Here is a 21,469-nt window from a genome sequence, read left to right on the forward strand (position 1 = left end):
ATTTCCCCCTTCCCCCCCCCCCCTCCAGTTTTTGTAGAACTAATCTTTTGAGTTCTGTGAAGTTGATCTTGGCTCATGGCACACACCCCACATCTGTTTTCCTAGGCCTTACCATTTGACTCGGAATGATTGCTTTTTAACTTCATCCCCCCACTGCTACTGTCAAGTTTAAAAACAAAAGTAAACACTCCCACAACCACCAAGGCGTACCTGATGTCTGGGAAGGCACATGTCCCCTCACCTCCTGGTACTGAATAGTGAAAGGTTACTGTAAGAATGTAGACTGCTTATTTATTATTCTTTACGATGATAGGGTGTGAACTGACAGCACAGGCTAAATACAATTATTCTGTATGAGTGAGTTTTCAAAGCTCTCCTTTTGGTTTTTATCCAAAACCCATTGAAAGTACATCGTTAAAGATAAGCATACACACAGAGCAGTGGGACGTGACATATTCTTAAACTGGTCATGTTGGTTTTGCTACTTTTTGAAATCAAGGCCTGAGAAACTGCCCATCCCTGTTCTTGGGCAAACTGCCAAACACTTCCAGGAGAGCCTGACTTTGGACTAAAGACCTCACTATGTATGTCCCAAAGTGACCAGTGACTTAGCAGAACCATCCCCAGGCACTGCAAGAGACACCAAACTTTCAGGTGGAAGGTATTTGCTGATGAGTTTGGCCTCTCAAGCTTCAGACTTATCCAAATTGAAACTTTTAAAACTATTAACCCTCTTTGAAAAGGTAAGCTCTTAGCTTCTTAGCACCTTGCTGAATTTCAATTAGCGTGACTGGAAGGGAAAAATGCTCAGTTCAGTCAGGCAATGTCTACATTAGAGATAGGATGTGATCAAGCAAGCGCATGCCTATTGGGCACGTAGTCAGAAAAGCTCTGCAGATTCATGACCTTCAGTTAAATTTGGCTAGATATATTTGGGCTGGATATGCTTTCTACCATTCTGCATCTGGTAAGACAGTTAATAAATACTTCTTTCAGCATCATCTTTCCTGTGGTATTTTGCTTATTCTAATTCTGCTACTAGGCAGAACTCAGAAATGCAGGAATGCAAAAGTTAGACGGGAGGGTTTTATCTCAAGTGCAAATCAGTAAATCTGGACTGCAGTACACGTTTCCTTGGTTGTGGGAGTCAAAGCTCAGAGACCAACAGAAAAGATGAAGGCCACGGGCTAAAGGCAACTCCATGCCAGGATAACCCCTTTTCCCTGGCCCAACTCTGAGCATTGCAGAGTTCTGAGCATCTCTGCTTGGTTAACCCCAGACCAGGATGGTTAAAGAGTTGAAATAGTGACACACATCAGAAAAGAAAAAAAGAAAAAAGAGAAGGTGAAGAGAAATTTTAAATGTTGCTAGTAGGTAGTTATTCTGAAGAATGAACAATGAGGGAAATAGCTTTCACAGGGACAAACTACTATGATTTGGAAAAAAAGTAAAGTTTTTAAACTCTTGCACAGAGTAAGTGCTCAGGTTGCAATTAGGAAACGTCAGCTCAGTCAGGCATGGAGAGTGCTTTCTTGCCAATGTCCGAGTTTTGTTTTGTCTCTGGTAGTTCCACATTCTGCTTTTAAGACGCAGCGCGTGTTTGATGTTAGTGTGTCAATATATAAACCTAAATACTGTCCTGGCATATTCTGACCCTTGAAAAAAAAGGAGAAGGGCAGTTTTGCAGTTTTGTGCTTTTTTTTTTTTTTTTTTTTTTTTAAAAAAAAAAGAAAGATCAGTTTGAAGTCTAGATATAGGCTGGGTAATGAGCAGAATTTAATTGTGTCATATGATACACCATGTGAGAAGACATTTATATAGCTCGTTGGGCAGCAGGGAGCGTGTGGGCATTTACACTGCTGGCAGAACAAAGTGGAAATTTGGAATTCTGTTCCCTGGGAAAATTCCCCAGTCAGATATCCCATCTTTTTTTGCTTCCCTACAGACTCCCAAGCTCTTGGATGTGCAGAGCTGGCTGTGTCCTTCACCCTCTGGCAGGGTATGGGGAAGCCCTTCTGCAATCAGAGACCCCAGGGTAGCAAAGCCCCTCTGCTTTGGGAGATACCACAAGAGGCAGCAGTTTTTTTTTTTTTTTTTTTTTTTTTTTTTTTTACTGGCAGACTTATTGAAGATTCCTGGGTTTGGGCTGCACACTTTAAGTCATGTGACTTTTGCCATAAAACTTCACAGAGATGAACCCAAAACACTATGCTGGAAACAAAGTTTGAAAGCTGGACCAAGAGCAAGGGTCCATCTTTCTTGCTTTTGTCCCTGCACTCCTCCAGGCTGCCAGGCTTGCTGCGAGCTCTCCAGCCCATTGCAAAATGTAAGGGTAGTGTAAGGAGCTATATTAGTTCCTTATAGCTCCTTGCTAGATAAGAAATTCTGGGGTGAAGCACAATCCATTCCTTAGAGTTATTCCTGCAAGGGGCTGTGTTAAAACAAGGAAAACTATCAGGCAGAACAGCTGCATTTGAACATCTCCCTCTAGATACAATCTTGGCTGCAGCAAGGAAAAATTTGGAGACACGGCTGTTGGACTGATATTTGGGTGCATTTTAGTGCAGTGTAACACATCAGGCCTCCTTGGAGGTGAGCCCTCCTCACTCCACCTGGTTCAGAGTTCCTTGTGTCAGGAGAGCTCCAAGCCATGCTGCTACTTGTATAGACCATTCTGCTCCATCTTACTCATTCCCCTTGAAGCTCTTATATACAGTCCTTCTCCCCACACCCAAAATAAAGATCCTTGAGAAAACAGGCATCTCTTAGAACAACTAAGAGACCACAAAGCTCCCGACTTCAGAAAAATCAAGCGCAAAGTGAGAGCAACGCATTTACAGTCATCACCTGAGCTTAGCACTACACAAAAAACTAAAAGCAAGTCAGTTGAACATTGCCTTTTTAAAACTACAGATGGGCTGCATTAACCACAAAGGAAACTCAAGAAGAGCTTGTGTCTGGAAGTAATAAAAAACCATTTGCATAACATGCATGGTGCATTCAGTGCTAGCAGGAGGTGCTGGATGAAGAGTCCAACAGGTCGGGGAATCTCCTTTGTCATCAGGAGCGTAAACCCAAAAATCTTTCCCAAGAAGTGGCCTGGAAACACTCCCTTGAGGAAGAAGGTGGGTCAGTCTCCCAAGCACAGGTACCATTTCACCTTTCAGAGAGTCAACCCAGTTTCCAGGTGACCCCTGCAATGCATGACAACTGTTTTTGAGATACCAGAAATAGATAGACAGAGGAAACTCATGTGATCCAAACAACTATGAAAAGTTTTACCTCCTAAATCTGTACTGGAATTAGGGCACAGAAGTGCCCTAAGTAGTGGTACAACAACTCAGCACAGAGCACCACTGCAGGCTGAAAGCTGCATGACTCTCTGCACTGGCATGCAGGTTGCTAACAGTTTCTTTCCACCACTCTACAGTGTATCCCTCACATTTGCTGAGGTTGCAGTAAGTCCCAACTATTCCCTGCTGCAGACATTAGTCAAGTGCTGATGGCTAGAGTCAAAAGAACTTAAACAAAGCCATCCCACAAGTCATACTCATTTATCTACTGTCTCATCCCTTTTTTTCTTCAGACAATGACATGACTAAGAATGGATACATCAATGCAGTAACATATAATATCATTGAATGCCACATCCTCAGACTCTGTTGCCACGTGTAACATTAGGGCACAAACCTTCTCCTTTAACATAAATAATAATGGCCTGTGTTTTTTGGAGCGGGGAATGTGGCAGAGATTCTTGCCTTGCTGACACGCCACAGTGCTAAGCTGCTGTGGCAGGCACCAGAAGCAACAAATGTAAAGTCAAAGGCATTATAATGTAAGGAAGGGCTGGAGAAACCTAAACTGAGATGTCATAATAACATAAGCCAGAATTCATTACCCTTGTAACCAAAAAGAAACCATTGATATGCCAGTTTCCACCCATAAATAACTACAGTTGAGGCTCTGAGTTTATAAAACGTTGAATGACTTACCATATGTTGCACTGGATGGTTTTGGTCGGAAGTCCACAAAGGATGTTAGACAGCAATTTCTCCTGTTGAGACAAAAACTAAGAGGTAAAAACTGCCTTGCCAAGCCCAGAAGATAAGCACAAAGACACATTGTTTTAAATTGCAGGGGAGCAGAGTGTGCTGGAACACATAGGAACAAAGCAAATACAGACTCTTGGGGTGTTTAGACTACAGCTTGTCTGCCTTTTTCCAAGTTGGGTTGAATGAAAAAGCAATTTACAGCGAGTTCAGGATTATTGCAGACATGCCAGAGAGTCCCAGCAGCACAGTGAGTTGTTTAACCTGGGAAAGCCAGCTCATTTACAGGTAAATGTTCCAGGTGTTTACAAGGCAATGAGGAGACGTAGCTTGAACAGTGCGGTAGCCAGGAGTTGGCTCAGGACAACCAGTCCTTGTCCCTGTTTCCCCCTCACCCTCCCATATCATGTACTTATGCCCAAACCTCTTGGCAAATGGGTCCCACTGCATTTTCCTGCCTTTATCTGGGATAGCTTTATCCCTGAAGATGAGGTGCAGAAGAGCATGGTCAGCAGGAGACACCCCAGGTTTTCCCTGACCCTGTTTCTCTGCCAGGGATTTTCTTAGTTCCTGTGCCCTGAGCACCTCATTTACCACCAGAAATAGGTCTAATATCCAGGTTTTAAACTCATAATTCCCTGGACTAGAATCGACAGGCAGAGATGTGTAAGGGGCATGGAAAAACAGTTGAGACACTACAGATTCTCCATGCTGGTTGCCAAGTAGATGAATCTTATTGCCTTCCTGAGAGAGGTGCATTATCTTAGTCACAGGGGACTTTGAATAGGTCCGATTTGGAGAAGACACGAAGCTGGGAAAATGTACTGTGGCACAAGCTTTCTCACTGTGCAGAGTGATGACAGTGAGCAGAGGCTCTCAGGAAAAAGGCTGAAGTTCTCCTTTCCCAAGAGGACCCTTAGCATTTTGATTTCACTTTAGTTGGGCCATTGCAGACCACCAACCCACAGCCTCCGCAATGGGAGTGCTGCAGCTGTTGTGATAGACTATTTGTATGAAATGCACACAAACACATATTGAGTGCTATCCACTTGGTATGTCTGCAAGTATGCTTAAAAACCACTCGAACCAAAAAGAAACAGCAGGGCCTGAAGCAGTGGTGCAGAGAGGTCTGTTATGTGCTCCAAATTGCATGGCCATCATCAGTTCTCTCAATGGACCATCCTTGCGGAGAAGTGAACTAGACTTTAGTGGATCTAAGGTATCTTCCAGATCCACCCATCACCTCCACACATGGTCAGCATCCCTAATTTAGTGGTGGGGCTGGGCTAGGAAAGCACCACACAAGAGGTAGGTAGAGGTGGTCTCTACCAGTGATCGATGCCTGCTGTAGTGATGTCTGAGACTCAAGTACCTTCTGCCTTCGCATCTCTTTCCCTTTGCCTGCACAAACTGTAGGTTCTCTGGGGCATCACTTATCTTTTCTCTTCTGCACTTGCAGACAGCATTGCAACACACACCATGGGTGCCAGTATCAGCCAGCAGAGCAATAGGAGACTTTCCCTTGAAGTAGTTACTCCCAATTTATCCCAGCAATAGATCCCTCTGGGACATACCCCAGTAGATTTGCCAAGCTTGTTGAAACAAACGTGAGGGAGCTCCTCAAGGCAGGTCCCCCAGCTTCCCAGCTCTCAAACAGCTCAGTCTCACCAGCTCCTCAAGGTCTCAACCCATCGGTTAAAAGGCAGGAGGGGAGCAAACAGCCTTCGCTTTGTGTCACATGGAGGGCTGAGAAAATTTGGAAGACAAATTATTCAAAATAAAAAGCAGTGCAAAAACAGATTAGGAAACTACTGTGCCGTGACTATTAATGAAGCGATAGAAAATATCAATCACTCCCCAGCCTCTGAAGCTTGCTGTGAGAGAAGAATTAGGAGATTTTATGTTCCAAGTACCAGGAAACCGCAGGGCCCTGGTGCCTAGTTCTCAAAAGAACACTGTTTGAATCACAGGGAGGAAAGCAGAGTGCTGCAAAGAGAGCCAAAGGCAGAGTTTAAAAATAGCAGCTTTCAGTTTTATTTCTTTTTTCTTCTTCTTAAGCGCCTGGATACAAGATCATGTCAGAGGGTGGATAAAGAGAGCAGACCATCCCCTGTGGAGCGAGAAGTCTTCCTGAATACCATACTGCTGGTCAGAGGGCTGTGGGCTGTCAGAGGGCTATGGTTGCTGGGCACTCCAGCCCCCCTCCAAAGGAACTAGTTTCTCCTGATCCTGTTGTTCCCCCCACCCCAAAGAAGGGCACCGAGGGAGTGGGAACTGGGCAGCCTAACTAGCCCATCAGTGCATGCAGGAGCCAGCACAAATAAGCAAAGCTAAGGGCTAAATGGGTGATCAAGCCTGAACCATCCCCTTCTGGACACACGCAGGGCCGATTTCCCACACCATTAAGGATACTTTCGAATGCTGTGCAAGGAATGAGATTTACTAACATATTTGTGCCAAGGCTCTGGGTCTGTGAGCAGGGAGAAATCATATCTGGCGGCTGTACGCTGACAAAAGTGCTAAACCAAGAGAAAAGAGATCAGAGTTCTGATGCTGCTCAGATTTTTCCATCCCCTCAGATCCTGCACTATGCACCACTTGAAAAACCACCAGGACAGATTCACAGCACCTACCAGAGCAAACAAACGTAGAAGTCAGATGTTGGTACCTTAGACAGGCAAAGGAGACAGTGCAGTATCTCCTGATATGGATAGTAAAGCTTTAGGTCATGCAGTAGAGTACTAGTGATTGCTTTAAGGCAGAAATGGGCAGGATCTGCAGAAAGTAATGAGATCTTCTCATCACAATAATGGAAAACCAGACATGTCTTTAGGCAGCTGAAAGAAGGTAAACTCCTTCCTTGCAGGGAGGCAGGATGCCCCCTTGGGCCTTTGCTCTATCTGTGGAAAAAGAAGGAAGGTACAGCTGATGCTCTGGATAAGCCTGTCTGCATCTGACTCCCCAGGGAAGTCTTGGTTGTGTTATAACTCATTGCTCAGAGGATGTTCTCAAATCTAGAGACGAATAATCCATGTAATAAGGACAGAAAGTGCAGGGAACCACATAAAATACCTTTTCCCAATTAGCAAGCATACACACAATCCCTTTTCCCCAGCCAGCTCGGGGACAAAACAATCCAGTTTTTTACTGTTATAAGCTAGGATTCAGATGGAAGGCAGAGCGAAAAGAAACATTGGCTCTGTCAGTTGGTTAATAGAAGTACCTAAATCACTTAAACTTCTGCCAATATATTGTGGGGTTGTCTCCTGTCACTGGCAAGGGCTTCTGGCCTCCAGTGTAGAGAGTGACCAACTAGCACACAAATCACACAACATTCACAAAAATTAAAATAAAGTTTAAAAGCAAAACCCTAGTACTGATAATTATGCTGAATGAGTCCTAAAGGAACATTTTAACTTTACAAATATGCAAAAAAATACCAAACATCTGGAATCTGAAGTATTTTCTTGTAAAAAAGGAAATTCACTGGAATGGCATCTGTTCCTGTTGTTATTTGAGATAGACAGCTGACACAACCAACTGGAGTCCAGTGACTTGTATGTCACAGAGCTTTTTATTCCCTGGACCTGCGTGGCTTTTCATTCACGTGGCTCATAAAGTGGCTTAGGAACCCAGTAGTGCCATGGGCCTATGTAATTGCCTTGTCACATGCACAGACTGATAAGCAGAAAACCTCAAAAAGCTGCTTGCTGTCCTTCTAAAGGACCAAGCCAGAATGTACTAGGAACAAATCTAGTGGTGCAGTGTCCTGCCCTCCAAGTAGGTCTGAAAACTTTAATCACGTGAGAAAGTCTTTAAAGCACAACCTCAGTTCCAGCTCCTCCAGTGATCCCCTCCCTCCTGTTTAGCACTGCAGGTACAAAAAGCTCTTTTAGCCCAGCTGGCCTGGGATTCTCCCTTGCTCAGCTTTTGGTGAAGATTACTATGATTGCTGACAAAAGCAGTGTATGAATGCCTTGTAATACAACCCTAATGGCAGAAGATCTGTCACCAAATTGCCACTCCAGGGACTTTCTTGTAGTTCTGTGCCTATGAGAGAAACGAGCTGGTTGGGACGTGGCAAAACTGGCATCCTGATACAGGGATGCAATTCAGAACAGGGACTTCAAACAATATTCCCCTCTCTTAAATATAGACATAGCAGCAAATTGGAAAAACAGGTGGTTTTTCCTTTGAGCAGAATATATACAAGGGAGCATTAAAAAAAGCCAGGGCCAAGATAAATTAACCTGACTAACTACAGTAATGTTACTATAAAGTACAGGCAACATGAAGCACTGCATTTTCTCCTTTGTGACTGGGAAGACAAATTTGCCATCAAGCTTCTTTTGGAGAACAGCGGGGGAGGGCTCAAAGCAACATTCTGCTGCACGTTCAGCTACTATTGCACCCTCCTAGCACAGACCCCAGGACTTTCTTGTACTTTTTAGTCCTCAGCAGTTGCAAAGTACCAACAAACACACATACTCATGCCTGGGGAGCTGTCTGGTTTTCAGCTGAAAGACTTCAAAAGGTTTCACAAAGGCCAAAATGAAAAAGCATTTGGATGTTTCCTAGACAAGACTTTGTTGTTTCTGTTTTGCAGGAAGTGCTGACGCTTTAAAGACAACCAACCAGCCACACTCATTGAGAAATGGCACAAGACATCTCCGAGTTTGTCTCTGCCAATGCTTTGACCTCGCCACAGCGACCAGCCAGAACTTGCTGGAGAGCTCTCAATACTGGGGAAAATCATGGCATTCTACTATCTCTCATCCAAAGCAATACACGAACACATTGTACTTCTGGAACAATTCTGGCCTTGGCTGCATTTTGGGGGCTATAAAGGCAGACAACAGTGGAGAGGAGCACATGAGAAAAGTAGTGGAAAGTTGGCAGTAAAGATGGATGCCTTTTTTCCAGAGTCCAGTATAGCTGCTACAAGGAACAAGCCATGCATAAGGAATGCTGCATCATGCTCACACTTCCCAGGTATGCCCTGGATTGAAATCCTGACGAATTTCTGTACCCCTTAGTGCTTGCTGCAGAGTAGGCTGTCTTGGAGTTCTAGAGACCAAAGGTACTTCTGATAGAATGATGCTGTTAGGATACATTGCGATACTCTAGCACAACTAGAAACATAATAGTTTTCCAAGAACTATTTCACTTCATGGAAAGGATGCATCTGTAAACATGCACTTTGTTATGAGTCGGGGGTGGAAAAAGCCAAGACCATCTCCTCACACATCCAGTGTGAGTGTCTATGTAACTCAATAGTTTGTAAGCCTAGGGCAAGATGGTGCATGTCTCTCCTGAGGCAGAAAGCAAAAAGGCCTTTCAAGGAAATTGCACTTAACTTTTCCTTGCAACTTCTCCATGTATCTGAATTACAATCAAGGGCTAGACTGAAGTAGCCTTATATATTCTGATCAGGAATCCTCCATAAACAATCTTACTGAAGCCACAGATTTTTCTGAGCTCAGGTTTGATCAGACTCCTGCTGCCAAACAGCCAGCTTTCTAATATCTGCTGTGACAAATATATGGATATGGAAGATGGATATGGAAGAACTACACGTCTCAAATTTCCTTTCTCTGCATGAAGAGCCTTATCTAGGACATTTAAAATACCCTTGTCAAAGAATAAAAGTTCCAGTGGAATCATGTTAAGAACGAATTTGCATTGAGAGCAAAGACATGGGTGTCCCACAGAGAAAAGCAGTTCAGTCGTGTTTTGTCACATGAGAGTTCACACATGCCCCAGCCTGGTGCCAGGAAAACCAGTGGCAAAAGTCTTTTCTGCAGTATGATCCGAACTGCTGGGCCTGCTAATGGCGGCAGACCTGGCTGTCTTACCAGCTCCCCAGATCATGCTTTCCTTCTTTGTTCATCAGATATTTGAAGCAGCAGTATCTCACTCCCCTCCTGTTTTCAAGAGAAAAATCCCCTTGAGAAGCCTTCTCTGTTCTCTTCCCACTTACACCTCCAGCTGTTTTTTGCTTTTGCGTTACTAGTTCTGTGCAAATCCAGGTCAACTATGAAAATAACATCCTGGCAAAAGGCGCAGGCAACAAAGGGAATCAAGGCAGGGACTAGGAGAGGAAAGGCATGGTGAAAAAGCCAGACAATTGCATACTGAATTAATGTTATTTATTCCATTTAGTGGAGTATGGAGTACACTTAATCATCACAGCATTTTAGATCAGAGCTGGCATCAACAGCTCAGCTCTAAAAGTATATTTTATAGAAAACATAGAGGTGGATTGAGTAGCTGGAAGTGAAGAGAGTGTGAATGTGTGAAATACAGCAGATTTGGTAATAATAAAGTTATATGGCCTTGGTTGTTCATTCGGATACTACTGCTCCAGCAACACTTTGTCTAAGGAAAGCATAAGCAAGTCCCCAAAGATAAGCTTGGGTTGGAGCTTGTATAGGATCTGGATGCACTTAACTTTTCTTTTTGTAAAACATTAATTATTTTTAAAGCCAAAAAAGTATCTGCTAAACCAAAAAAGAAAACGCCATGGAGAATTCTGAGCCACTCTTTTTTTTGTGAAAAATGTAAATAAAATAATAAAAAGATCTGAAGACAAAAAAATATATGCTGACACAACTGTCCGAAAGCAGGTTTTTTAATTTTTTTTTTTTAAACCTAGAGTGGCCAACTATTTTTCCAGACATCAACACTGAAAATTAAAGAATTTTTTTCACCAAGGTTTAGCAGTAGGAACGCTACCTTTTGAAATGTAGGGATTAAAATATGAAAGAGTTACAACAGGATACCCAAGGTATCTCCCTCTCATTATTCTTTCATTTTTCTGCTTCCTAATTTTGGGCTCTCCGATTGCCCTATTTTACAGCCATTTGAAGAAATGGCTCCCCAGGCATCATGCAAGAATCAGCGTTTTTCCCCATCACTCAGCAGGAACACCCTATCACTACTTAGGTACATTTCTCAACCCCAATCACTTCCAATTGCTGTGGGTTCTAAAATTCAGTCTACTGGAGAAAGAAATAACTGGTCTGCCATTTCCTGGAACTCCGATTTCCATGCCTTTCATGGAGCAATTTTATTGACTTCACAGGAGCCTATCTGGATTTACACCTGTGTAAAAATTAGGCAAGAAAACCTGACCCTGGGTGTGGAATATCAAGTTCATAAATGTGTTTTGTATCTCCAAGAATCTCCCCATCTACAAAGGTGAGCAGCTGTTGCTATAAATCAGACCGTCTTAACCAGCCATTAGAATTTCATCCAGATGATCCGTTAAAAATATACAAGGGCAACGTTTTGGAAATAAAAATCTACCCTTATGTCCTCAGGGACACCTTCTGTTGAGGAAAAAAAAATCTCATAATTCAAAGCTAAAATTAGTTCACTTTAATGCTTTTTCAGGAGAGCCATGATACTCAAGAGTAACATCACCTTGAAAAGGCCTGTTAGATGACTTAAGGGATCCTAAACATCTGGCAGCTTGGTACATACTGCATTGGAGACATCTAGTGTCTTTTTCAACTTCTCCGTGGGTGTGACTCTTCCCTGTTAGCTAGAATGGCTGTATCTGGTTCAGTTCCTATCAACCATTTTCTCTATTTGAGTAGGAAACACTCGCAAAAGCATGGAAACAGCTGGCAGAGTTGGCTGTAGCTTGTATTAACAAAACACACTCCTGTTTCTGACCACAGACTGGCCTTTAAGTTCCGACCGTGATTGCCAAGGGATGAGACCACATCACTCAAGATGTACAAGTTGGCTGCGTTAAGGGTTGGTTCTCAGAGCATAAAGCTGCCAGGAGCGATAAAGCTTTGTGTAAGTAGAGGGGAGCAGGATGAGCAGCCCCATTTTATTAGCTGGGAAACTAAGATACAGGAAGATTAAATTATTGGCCTCTGGTCATTTCCCAGTGAGAGAAAGAGTGCCATATATTCCTTTCTGAGGGAAATGTGCTAGTTAAGGCAGAACAATATGCAAGTCTTAGCATGACTTACACACTCAGCAGCAGCGTAAGTCCAACCAGGGCAGAGCTGCAGGACTGAACTTCCTGCTGTTGGGGACGGTGATCATCCAGGGTCACTTTGGCACCCAGCTTCCCTAGGACACTAGGAAGCCCACATCATCTCCTGTTCATTAATAACTCTTAGCTCTTCGAGTACGTAGCACACGGCTCTTGCTCTCACACATACCAAGAGCATAAAACACAGCTCAAAGGGGCAAGAATGGTTGGTCAGCCCTGGACTGACCACAGAAAGATCACCTATTCCCAAAGCAGCAGTTTCCTCTACCTTCATCAAGTCACTGCTTAGTCCTGAAGGGGAAGGCCAAGTAATGCATCACTGTTCTGTTAGGCTTTGTCATTTGTCTAAGAGTACTGGAGAGTTAGACATAACATGAACGTGGAAAAACCAGTGAAACACAGACAGAGCTCTACCTTGAACCTCCAGACAGTCATACAGAGTAACAAGCTCAGCTTCTTTCACTCAATTCCTTATGTTCTTCTGAGACCATGAAAAGGAACTTTATGATATGCTGGAATGGATGAAGTATTAACTATCAAAAACTAGACTAAAGTAACCAAGAGCCTGGATTATTTTCTCTTTGATGTATGCTTATGTAAATTCAAATAAATATGTTTAAATTCAACCTTTCTTCAATTCTAGCAGAGCTTATTAAATCTATTTAAGTGAGACAAGCTAGGCTCCATGTAACACCAGGAACTCCCCTGACAGTTTGCCTTCCTACTTAATGCAATACTCTAAGATTACACATACCAGAGCCTTTCATTCAAGCATTTTCATTTACAAATACTTTTTACATTTTTTAACACCCCTGTGGGCAGGCATCAAGAGTCCACTTTATTCAAGAGTAATCAATCGAAGTGCGGAGAGGCAGCCTGTTTTGCTCCACATCATGCCCTGAAATACTAGCAGAGTTTGGAAAACTCCTCCCTTGTCCCCCCTTGGTAGTCACGCTGAAACACAATTTCCATTAACAGCAGATACATTCTCTTAATGCTGGGCCAAATGCTCTGAGCAGAGATAGGAAGCAATCTGAGACTAACCTTCCCCAGAATCAGCCACAATGAGGATACCCATCACTCTTTCTTTGCTAAGTTCACTTACCAGCAAGCGCTGCTCTCTTTGGTGCAAATCTATCAGCAATTTCCTCCGTGCCTCTCTTCAGAGCCAAGTATTTTCTAGAGGAGAAAAAGGCATTACTAAATGGCATCAACTCAGTCTTATGTTTTCTCAGACATTGTATAAACCACACACTTGCACACAATCCTTCAGAAAGACCGGCAACCCATTGCTCAGGCTTATTGTGTAATTATACACGAGGAAGCCCCTGCCCTCTCTGGGTGCGGAGAGCACCTACAGCTTTGCACAAGAATTACCCATGAGAGACTGTTCATGAGGCACCACTGGAGAGGTCAAATGAGCTAAATGAGGACCAGCTCTCCTGGTTTAATGCCACAGAGCACCAACAGCCCCTAGGCATTAGAGAAAAAATCCACCTACCTTATCTTTGCTTGGATTTTATGAGACAGTGACCTGGCTGCAGCAAGGACAGAAGATAAAACCCAGGGTGCAGGTTGTATCTGTAGGAAGTGATCCAGGCTGCAGCAGTGAGAGCTGGGAGAGAAGCAGCCCTGGGGATGGCTTAGAGTGAGCCTTGCACCAGCATTTATGTTTGCAGGCTGTTCTTGACGTGTTTTAGTGGGATAAACCAAGAACTGCCATCCCTCCATGTAAATAAAGGGATTTGTCATAAAGCTAACAGATCCTGCTCTTAAGTAGTTCCCAAGAATATGAAGTGACAATGAGGTGCCTATGAAAATAACTTTTCCACTGCCTGGGAAAAACCACTCCTAGGGCAGTAACTTCACAGCTGTGATCAATACAGGCTTTGAAAGAAAACAGGGGCCTGAAAGACAGTGTATGGTCTGAAAAAGGACAACAAAGACAACAAATAAAACTGAGGTACTTTTTTTAAAGGTCTGTGTCTTACCTTCAATTATCAGCTTAAAGCCAAGTTACTGGAATGGTTCCAGCCAGCCAGTTGTTCTCTGGGAATCTTGTACACACCTGGCAAACACAGGGAGCAGTAAACTGGTGCTTGTAGCCTTTTGCCCACCCAGGATATCATCCTGACAGGCTGGGTCCGTCAAATGTTTCCAAAACATCTTCAGGTGCCACTCTCTGTCTGCCACCTCACTGCAAAAGGCAATTGGGACTTTTTTTCCCCACAGAGAATTTTTACAGCTGTATTGTGCCCAAAAGGTTGGAGCAGAGAAACACGAGTCTGTGAGCTCCAAAACCCCCGGGTTCTACAGGAGGCATGATGTGCCACCAGGTTTGAACCTCTGACACCTCCCACTGTTACCCTTTTGGACACACCATGTTCTTCTAGTATTTCCCCCATCCTTTCCCATGAAGAACAAAGGGGCTCACGTCTGACAGTTGCTCCACACAGATCACTAGGTGTGATCATGGAGTCCAGTGATGGAAATGATTTACCCAATGGGTCAGTCCCACTTTTCTGCAGTGGGCCCTGCCTACCAGCTTTCTCTGTTACTGACTGTGGCGAGTTGGGCAGAAAACAGCTGTTGCTTTTCAAGAGCTGTGTTCCACAAAACCAAAGTTATTACAGTCAGAAAACAAGCGAGCTCAGTTCATGAAGAAATACGCTGACTGCTCTTCCCACTTTGTGTCACTCCACTGACCAGGGCAATTGCACTGAAGGTGGACTCATCCATCTGGGGGAAAACAAGGCTTCCTTCAAATCCTCTTTTATTTACTCCAGTCAGCTGTGTTGAGCGTATCGATTCAATCAGCTATTTCCTTAACCATAAAACCAGATGTGCGCCGTCACGGCCCATCTACAGGGACTGAATCCATGCCATTTAGAAAATGCAGAATAAAAATAAAAAATCCCAAGAAAGCTGAGATATGCTGATGTTTGGAGCTCTCAGAGTTTCCTAGGTAAATTGCTTTTCTTTTGAGTCCCATTTATTTTTGTTACCTCCAAAGAAATGCTGTTTTAGCCACATTTCTTGGACACAGTGTTGAGATCTAATGGGTTGTTACTGATGTGAATTCTCAGGGGAGAGGCTGGAGAATAGAGGGAATGTAGCATTATCTTTGCTTCTGGGCATCAGTGACTTCTGCAAGCAATGTGGTGCAGTACATATCACTTTGCTGAAGCAATTAATTACCTTGGTCCCCAATGAGAAGAACTATTCAACTTAAAAAAACACCGCAGCCCTTTAGACTTAGGTTAGCTTCTGAGCATCTGGGTAGATGTGTGAATTAAGGAGGCTGTATTGCTCAGGTTTGCTCTGTTTCTTTTCAGACCACGTTCTCTTGTTTTCCACTGTACTTCTTCTGGACACCGCCACCTCAGGCAGGTCAGTGCACCAGTTCCTCTTTGCAAAGAGCCATCTACGAAATGTGGCCTGGCTTCATCTCAGCTTTGAGTACCAGGTACCAGGTCTCCAGGTCACCTATTCTCCAAAAAAGTCTATGGAGCAGAGGAAAGGAAGAACCCCCATGGAGGCTTGTGATGAGTTCTCCATGCCCAAAACACAACAGGTCCACACAGACAAAGACTCATTTCTGACTGCATTGCTCTTGATTGCCACCACAGGATGATGTAGCTGTGAAATACCATAAATATCATGAGTAGGGAGCCAATTAGAACGTGAGACTGACCTGCGTTACTGAGTAGGCTGCAGAGTCTCTGAGTTGGTCCACCCTGAGGTCCGAGTTGCAAAGGCAGAGTCAAAAGCAATTCACTGAATATCTTAGAAGATGAGTGATTAAAATTCAGGAATTACTGAGTAGCACTCAGACAAGCCATATTCTAATGCCTACCTAAACAGTATCTGTCCCATGTACGTAACAGCTCTGTGTCCAGTCCTGTGTCATTTTAAAGTTGCCTGGAAAAAAACCCAAGCCATAGAGGACAAATACGGTGTTACAGACAACAAACACTCAAGAGACAAAGTGTAAACCCATCTCTAATAGCTGAGTACTCTCAGTCTCTGGGGAAAGACCACTGCCATATACTTCTGGTGTAAGGTGATTCTCCAGACCTCACAAGAGTTGGTGGGGGTCTTCCATTGATATAATGATAATGCCTTCATGTAATTAAGCACTGCTAATTAAAACCAAAAGTAAGACAACATTTTCCAAAAATTATTTGCTATTTTCCCCCCTTAAAAGAGTCGTCTGATATCTAAAGAGTGGAGCTCCACGTGGGCATGGGCACACACATAAATTAGTCTAGAAGTAGCTTGTGTCCCTGTTATAACTGTTATAGTTGCAGAGAGAAATAAGTCAACAGCAGCAAGAAGCTTTGGAAACATACACAGCCAAATGTTGGGTTTAAAAGCAGGAAAATGTCACATGTACTGTTCTGCTCCTGACCTGTACTTTACACTGTACTATTTTGTGTGTTCTTTCTCTTCCCCAGAGCAGACAGAAACCAGATCTTAAAACATTCACAATGAATTTTCAAATCAATAACATGTGAGACTTTGTCTAAAAGGTAAAGTTGTTGTAAAAATCAATGTCAGAGAGAATTCTTTGCCAATTCAATTATACTTGTTCCTCTCAAACAGGAAAAAAAAAAAAAGAAGAGAAAAGAGAAAAGAAAAAAAGAAGTGGGCTTATTTCAAGCCCAATAAATGTTCCTTGGACTAACATCCTGATTTTGTAAATATTCTCAGGGCTTCTTATGCCAGCTCCCCTCAAGGGGTCATAATTAACTCTAAATGGGGTTACCTTGTTTCAGAATCAGTCTAATGTCAAGCAGTGTTTCTGCCTGCATCCACAATTTTAAAATAATGTTGTGTCCATTAGATGGCATGAAGGCTTCCCAGAAATGGGAACCATACGTCAAAATTTAAACTCAAATAAGTGTGATTAGACATGGCAGCTGTCTAGAAAATATTCAGCTATTTCACCGAGTTTTGGGCAAAATATGAATGATTGTACCCATTCCAGTAAGTGCAGAACCAGAAAGGCTCCCACATTACCCTCTGCTTCTCAAGGCAAGTTTCATTTTAAGATTGACCCTAAGGAAAAAGAAAACAGCTAGATAAAAGTATAAACAGCTGTGCTCCTGCTGGCTCAGCTGGAGACTTCAAGGAGTTAGTGAATCACTCAAAGACAAGCAGCATACAGCACCCAGCCAAACTGCTGAATCCAGGCCACTGTGGAAAGGGCTGAATGGCACAGCAAAATCAAGACACAGCTGTGGTGTCACAGAGGTCCACAGACCACAAGATTTCCTCACTGGGCATGATCTCTCTCTATTCCATACTACCTGGTATGCACCAACCTCTTTCAAGCTGCACATGGAGTGAAAGTATTTTTTTGGACAATAATAATCTTTTTGATCTACATTTGTAGAGGATAGTTTTGAACCGTGACTCGCATTGCTGGAAGCTGCTTCAACACAATAATACAGACAGAAATCCTCTGATCTGGGTTTGCATTTCTGGCCTTGGCATGGACAAGGCATGGACGTGTCACCTCTGTACCTTATGGACAGGAAACACCCGCCTGCCTGGCAGGGCTGACATCAGGGTCTTTCTGTGGTGCTGAGCCTGAAAATTCTTTAACTGCAAAGGGACAAGAAGCCCAAACGTAGCAGTAGATAACACTGTCGTACACTCATGCACACCCTAAGTGTTCACCATGTGCAGTTTAATTCCAGACCCTCCCTCTCTACCAGAACCAAGACATGGCAACATCCTCGTATCCAGTTATAATGCTTGCCACGTCCCAGTTCTTGTCAATAAACAGTCAATAATCCTCCCATTACCGAAAGAAAATGACCAGGAAGTAAATACCAGAAAAGCCAAACTCTGAATGACCCTGTCCTCTCTCATATGACAGAAATCTCTTTCTTACAAATATACGAAATACAAAATCAGTTACAGAAACACCCTGGAAATCTGTACTTAGTTATCTTGAAACTAAACCATGCCAGGAATTTGGGTAAGTTTTTGCTTAAAGACTATAATTATTGGCACTTGATCAGATACAGATAAGTTAGTTTCCAGCTTGTAAAGAGAATAATGCAAAAGGAATTGGAATAGATTAACTTCACATGTTTCATTTCAGGACAGGTAGTTTTTTTTAAGCACTAAAGAAACATTAATATAAATCTGTGTTATAATAGCGCTGTAATTTATAAGAAAGTTTTAAAGCATCCAGTCCATGAGTTTTTGCAATATTTAGAAGGGTTTTTTCAGTGTGGTATCAAGTGAGTAAGATTCAGAAGTCGCTGAGCATGCATTTATTACTGTTTCTGCCAAATACTTGATTACATTCCTTGGTTTGTCCCCCAAAAAGAGAGGAATAGAGTTCAAAGGTATATTTTGTAACTTTTTAAGACTCACATTTCTAATTATGTTTTCAATAAAGGTTACTGTAATACCAATCCCAAACACAACTGGGGCTTGTCTGTGCCTCTCCATGGAGTGCTTGCACTGAAGTATTTACTGTCCTTGTAGAGGAAAGGACTAAGGGCAGAAGCACTCCTTGCATTTCACAAGGTGAAATGTGACAGGGAGATTCAATGCTTTATCCAAGATCCTGTGGGTACCTTTTGCAAAGCGTGGAATATAACCTTGGAATCCCTTCGGCCTTGATCCACATCCTTAAACGTGGCATCTGTTGCACAAGAATGATATAGATGGGTCTCCTTGGAGGAGAAGTGATTGTTCCCTGCAGATGTTCCTGACAAGACAGCAGTCTGTATCCTATCTCTGTATGGTTCCAGGGCTGTCTTACAGCTGATGTATAGGAAGTATGAAGCTGTTGGTCATTTTCCTGCTGTGGAAGAGGACAGCAACTGTGAGCAAGAAGTAGAAATCAGGAAGCAGATAATTGCATGTGACCATGAAAAACAGCAGTTGGTTTCCAGAGGAGGGTATGAACAGCACAGAAGCATGTTTTGAAAGGATGTGGCTATTTGGAGTAATGTGATAGATTCTGAAGGAAAAACATCTTTGCTTTTTGGAATAGATGTCAAAAACCAGCTCAGGCACTAACAATTATTACTGGCACAGCTAATCACATAGGACTGTGCATTTCAACAGATCTTCAGCTCAGCTTAGACGCCATGGCAAAAACATTAGGGCAAAGCTGGAGAATGAAATAATTTGCAAGGAATGGTCAGATATGTAAAGCGAGGGGCTTGCCAAGATAAGATATCAGGAAGTGGGGGGGAAGCAGAGGTGTGCTACAGCTGTTGGTGTTTCACAGGGGTGCATACCAAATCTCCTAATTTACAAGTATATTGTAGAGGAGGTTGGGACTGTCACAGAAAGTTTACTGCCTGGGGAAAAAAAATGGAAGATCCTGGAAAACAGAGTATGCTGCAAAAGGAAAAAACAGCATCTAAGACACTAGGACCAACCAATTTGTGATTGCTTCCTCCTGGAGGAATAATTTTTGGGAAATCTGTGTTCATTACTGATGGCTTACAGACTACGTGCAAGTCAGCCTCCCTCCAGCACCTCATTTTCCCATGCTGAAACTGCCACGTTAATACACTTCTCATTGGGATACTGGAGACAACTGGTGTTGGTAAAAAACTGGGATCTGCAGAACAATGTTTCTAGGGAATGGGATTATATCACCAGGATTTATGATGAAAATCTCAGCAGGCAGAGCTCATTGCAGGACACAACCCTCAAAACATCCCCATCAAGCCTCCTTTTCTCCAAAGATCTCTGCTTCCACTGTAGAACCAACAAAATACTTTAAAAATACTGCATGGACAATAAATATGACCAATTGTCAAAGCACAGACCAACAGATCAACTGGAAACACTCCAAAAAACATCACAGTGCTTTTAAGCTATTGTATTTTCTATTAAAAAGGTATCATATCTGATTCCTTACCTAAAACATTGCTAGAGAAGTGGGAAAGAGATATTAAAACCCTTCCAGACACTAAAGTATTAGAACACATTGTAATTTTATTAGGGAAGAAATGCACAATGGGGAGAGAATATCCTTGCAGTATCTTTTCACAAATTAACTGGCAGCCCTGAAAGCCGTTTCCTTCCAAAAGCCTGGACTGATGTTATGTCGGATCTCATGAAAATAGCCATAAAGTCTAACTTACCAAGATGACTCCACTAGCTTTAAGCCTCAATGAATAATATAACCCTAAAAATAGTTTGAGAGTCTATAAAATCAAAACAAAGCTTGATGTAAATACAGTTTTGCAAGTAAAAATGAAAATATTGAGTTCGTTATTAGGAAAACACAGATAATAGAGCAGCTTGGGAAAACTTGTTTGAACACAATGAACTTTGTGCATATCAGTATGAAAGGCAAGCTTTTTTAAGAATATAATCTCATTTTTACTGATTGTTAGAGAACTGAAAAGTTCCTTCCACAAGGTGATAGAAAAATCCTCTTGGGACCTGGCTGTGGATACTGGGATTGATTTGCTCTTGTGACTTGTTTTAACTGAGCTCCTCCTGCACGGTGGTGATATTTCTCTCCTCAGATACCCCCGTGAGCCAGACTGTCCTGCCATTTCTGTTTTACAGATGGGAACAAAGGCAGACCGGACTAAAGGGCCAGATTTCTAACTGCACTTGTTTATGGAAATTAAAGGATTTGTTGAAACACAGCTTAAACATGCCTAGACAGGGCTTGATTTCCTTCCAGCTCACTCCAACGGGAGGCTCCCAAATAGCATAAAATACAACACCTGAATGTTACGATGAAAGGTTAGAACCATCTGTTGCAGAATCTGCTGGCTACTGTGATCCCAATGGCTTTCCTGCGCTCATCCTCGCTACGACCGTCTGGAGATGTCAGCAAACCACATGGAATGGCTGCAATCCACTCTGGCCTCAAGACTGTGTATAATGCAGCTTTTAAAATGCAACCATAAGGGTGCTATCGGCATCCGTTCCAGTCCATTCATATGTCAACAACCATATGTCCTGAATGCCTAACAAATGGTTTCCATGTAGTTTTGGGGAGGAATCTAGCTTTTCAGGATAGTCCCTGTGAACTCTGAAGATGACTTAATAGATCAGGGAGTTTCTGTCAAAGGAGCTGTATCTCTGCTCTCTATGAAGCTTGCTGAAACTTTTAGACACTTCCGTGCTGACTTTCTGAAATGCCTCTTTAAAAAAAAGACACCACCAAACAACCCAAGACAAACCCAGTCTCCTGGTGGTAAAAAGTTCTTAGAGTCCTTTTTACCAGAGAGTAAAACAGAGACTGTCCAGAAGTGCAATTACTCAAGGCAAATCCGGACTGTTTCTTAGTTGCATATTTCTCTCTTAGTTTATGGTTGAACACAGACTTGGGATAAGTCCAAGAGCTCCTCCAGTGATCCCATGCTGTAGTCTGAGGCACAAACTTAAGAGGTGCAGAGCA

General features: G+C 42.8%; 1 protein-coding gene across 2 annotated transcripts in view; it reads right to left on the reverse strand.

Moving 5' to 3' along the window:
- Nucleotides 1-14,159, reverse strand: part of CCDC92 (coiled-coil domain containing 92) — a 69,203-nt gene extending 55,044 nt beyond the window's left edge. The window contains exons 1-3 of one of the 2 annotated variants that reach the window (XM_014960754.1): nucleotides 14,055-14,159; nucleotides 13,169-13,242; nucleotides 3,993-4,054 (exon numbers count right to left, since the gene is read on the reverse strand). The gene's annotated coding sequence lies outside the window, so the exon portion shown is untranslated. Of the gene's footprint in view, nucleotides 1-3,992; nucleotides 4,055-13,168; nucleotides 13,253-14,054 lie in introns of those variants that run through there. The other variant, XM_014960762.1, reaches the window with a different exon arrangement.
- Between the last annotated feature and the right edge of the window lie 7,310 nt (nucleotides 14,160-21,469).

Source organism: Calidris pugnax, unplaced genomic scaffold (assembly GCF_001431845.1).
Source record: "Calidris pugnax isolate Ruff unplaced genomic scaffold, ASM143184v1 scaffold32, whole genome shotgun sequence".
NCBI lineage: Eukaryota > Metazoa > Chordata > Aves > Charadriiformes > Scolopacidae > Calidris > Calidris pugnax.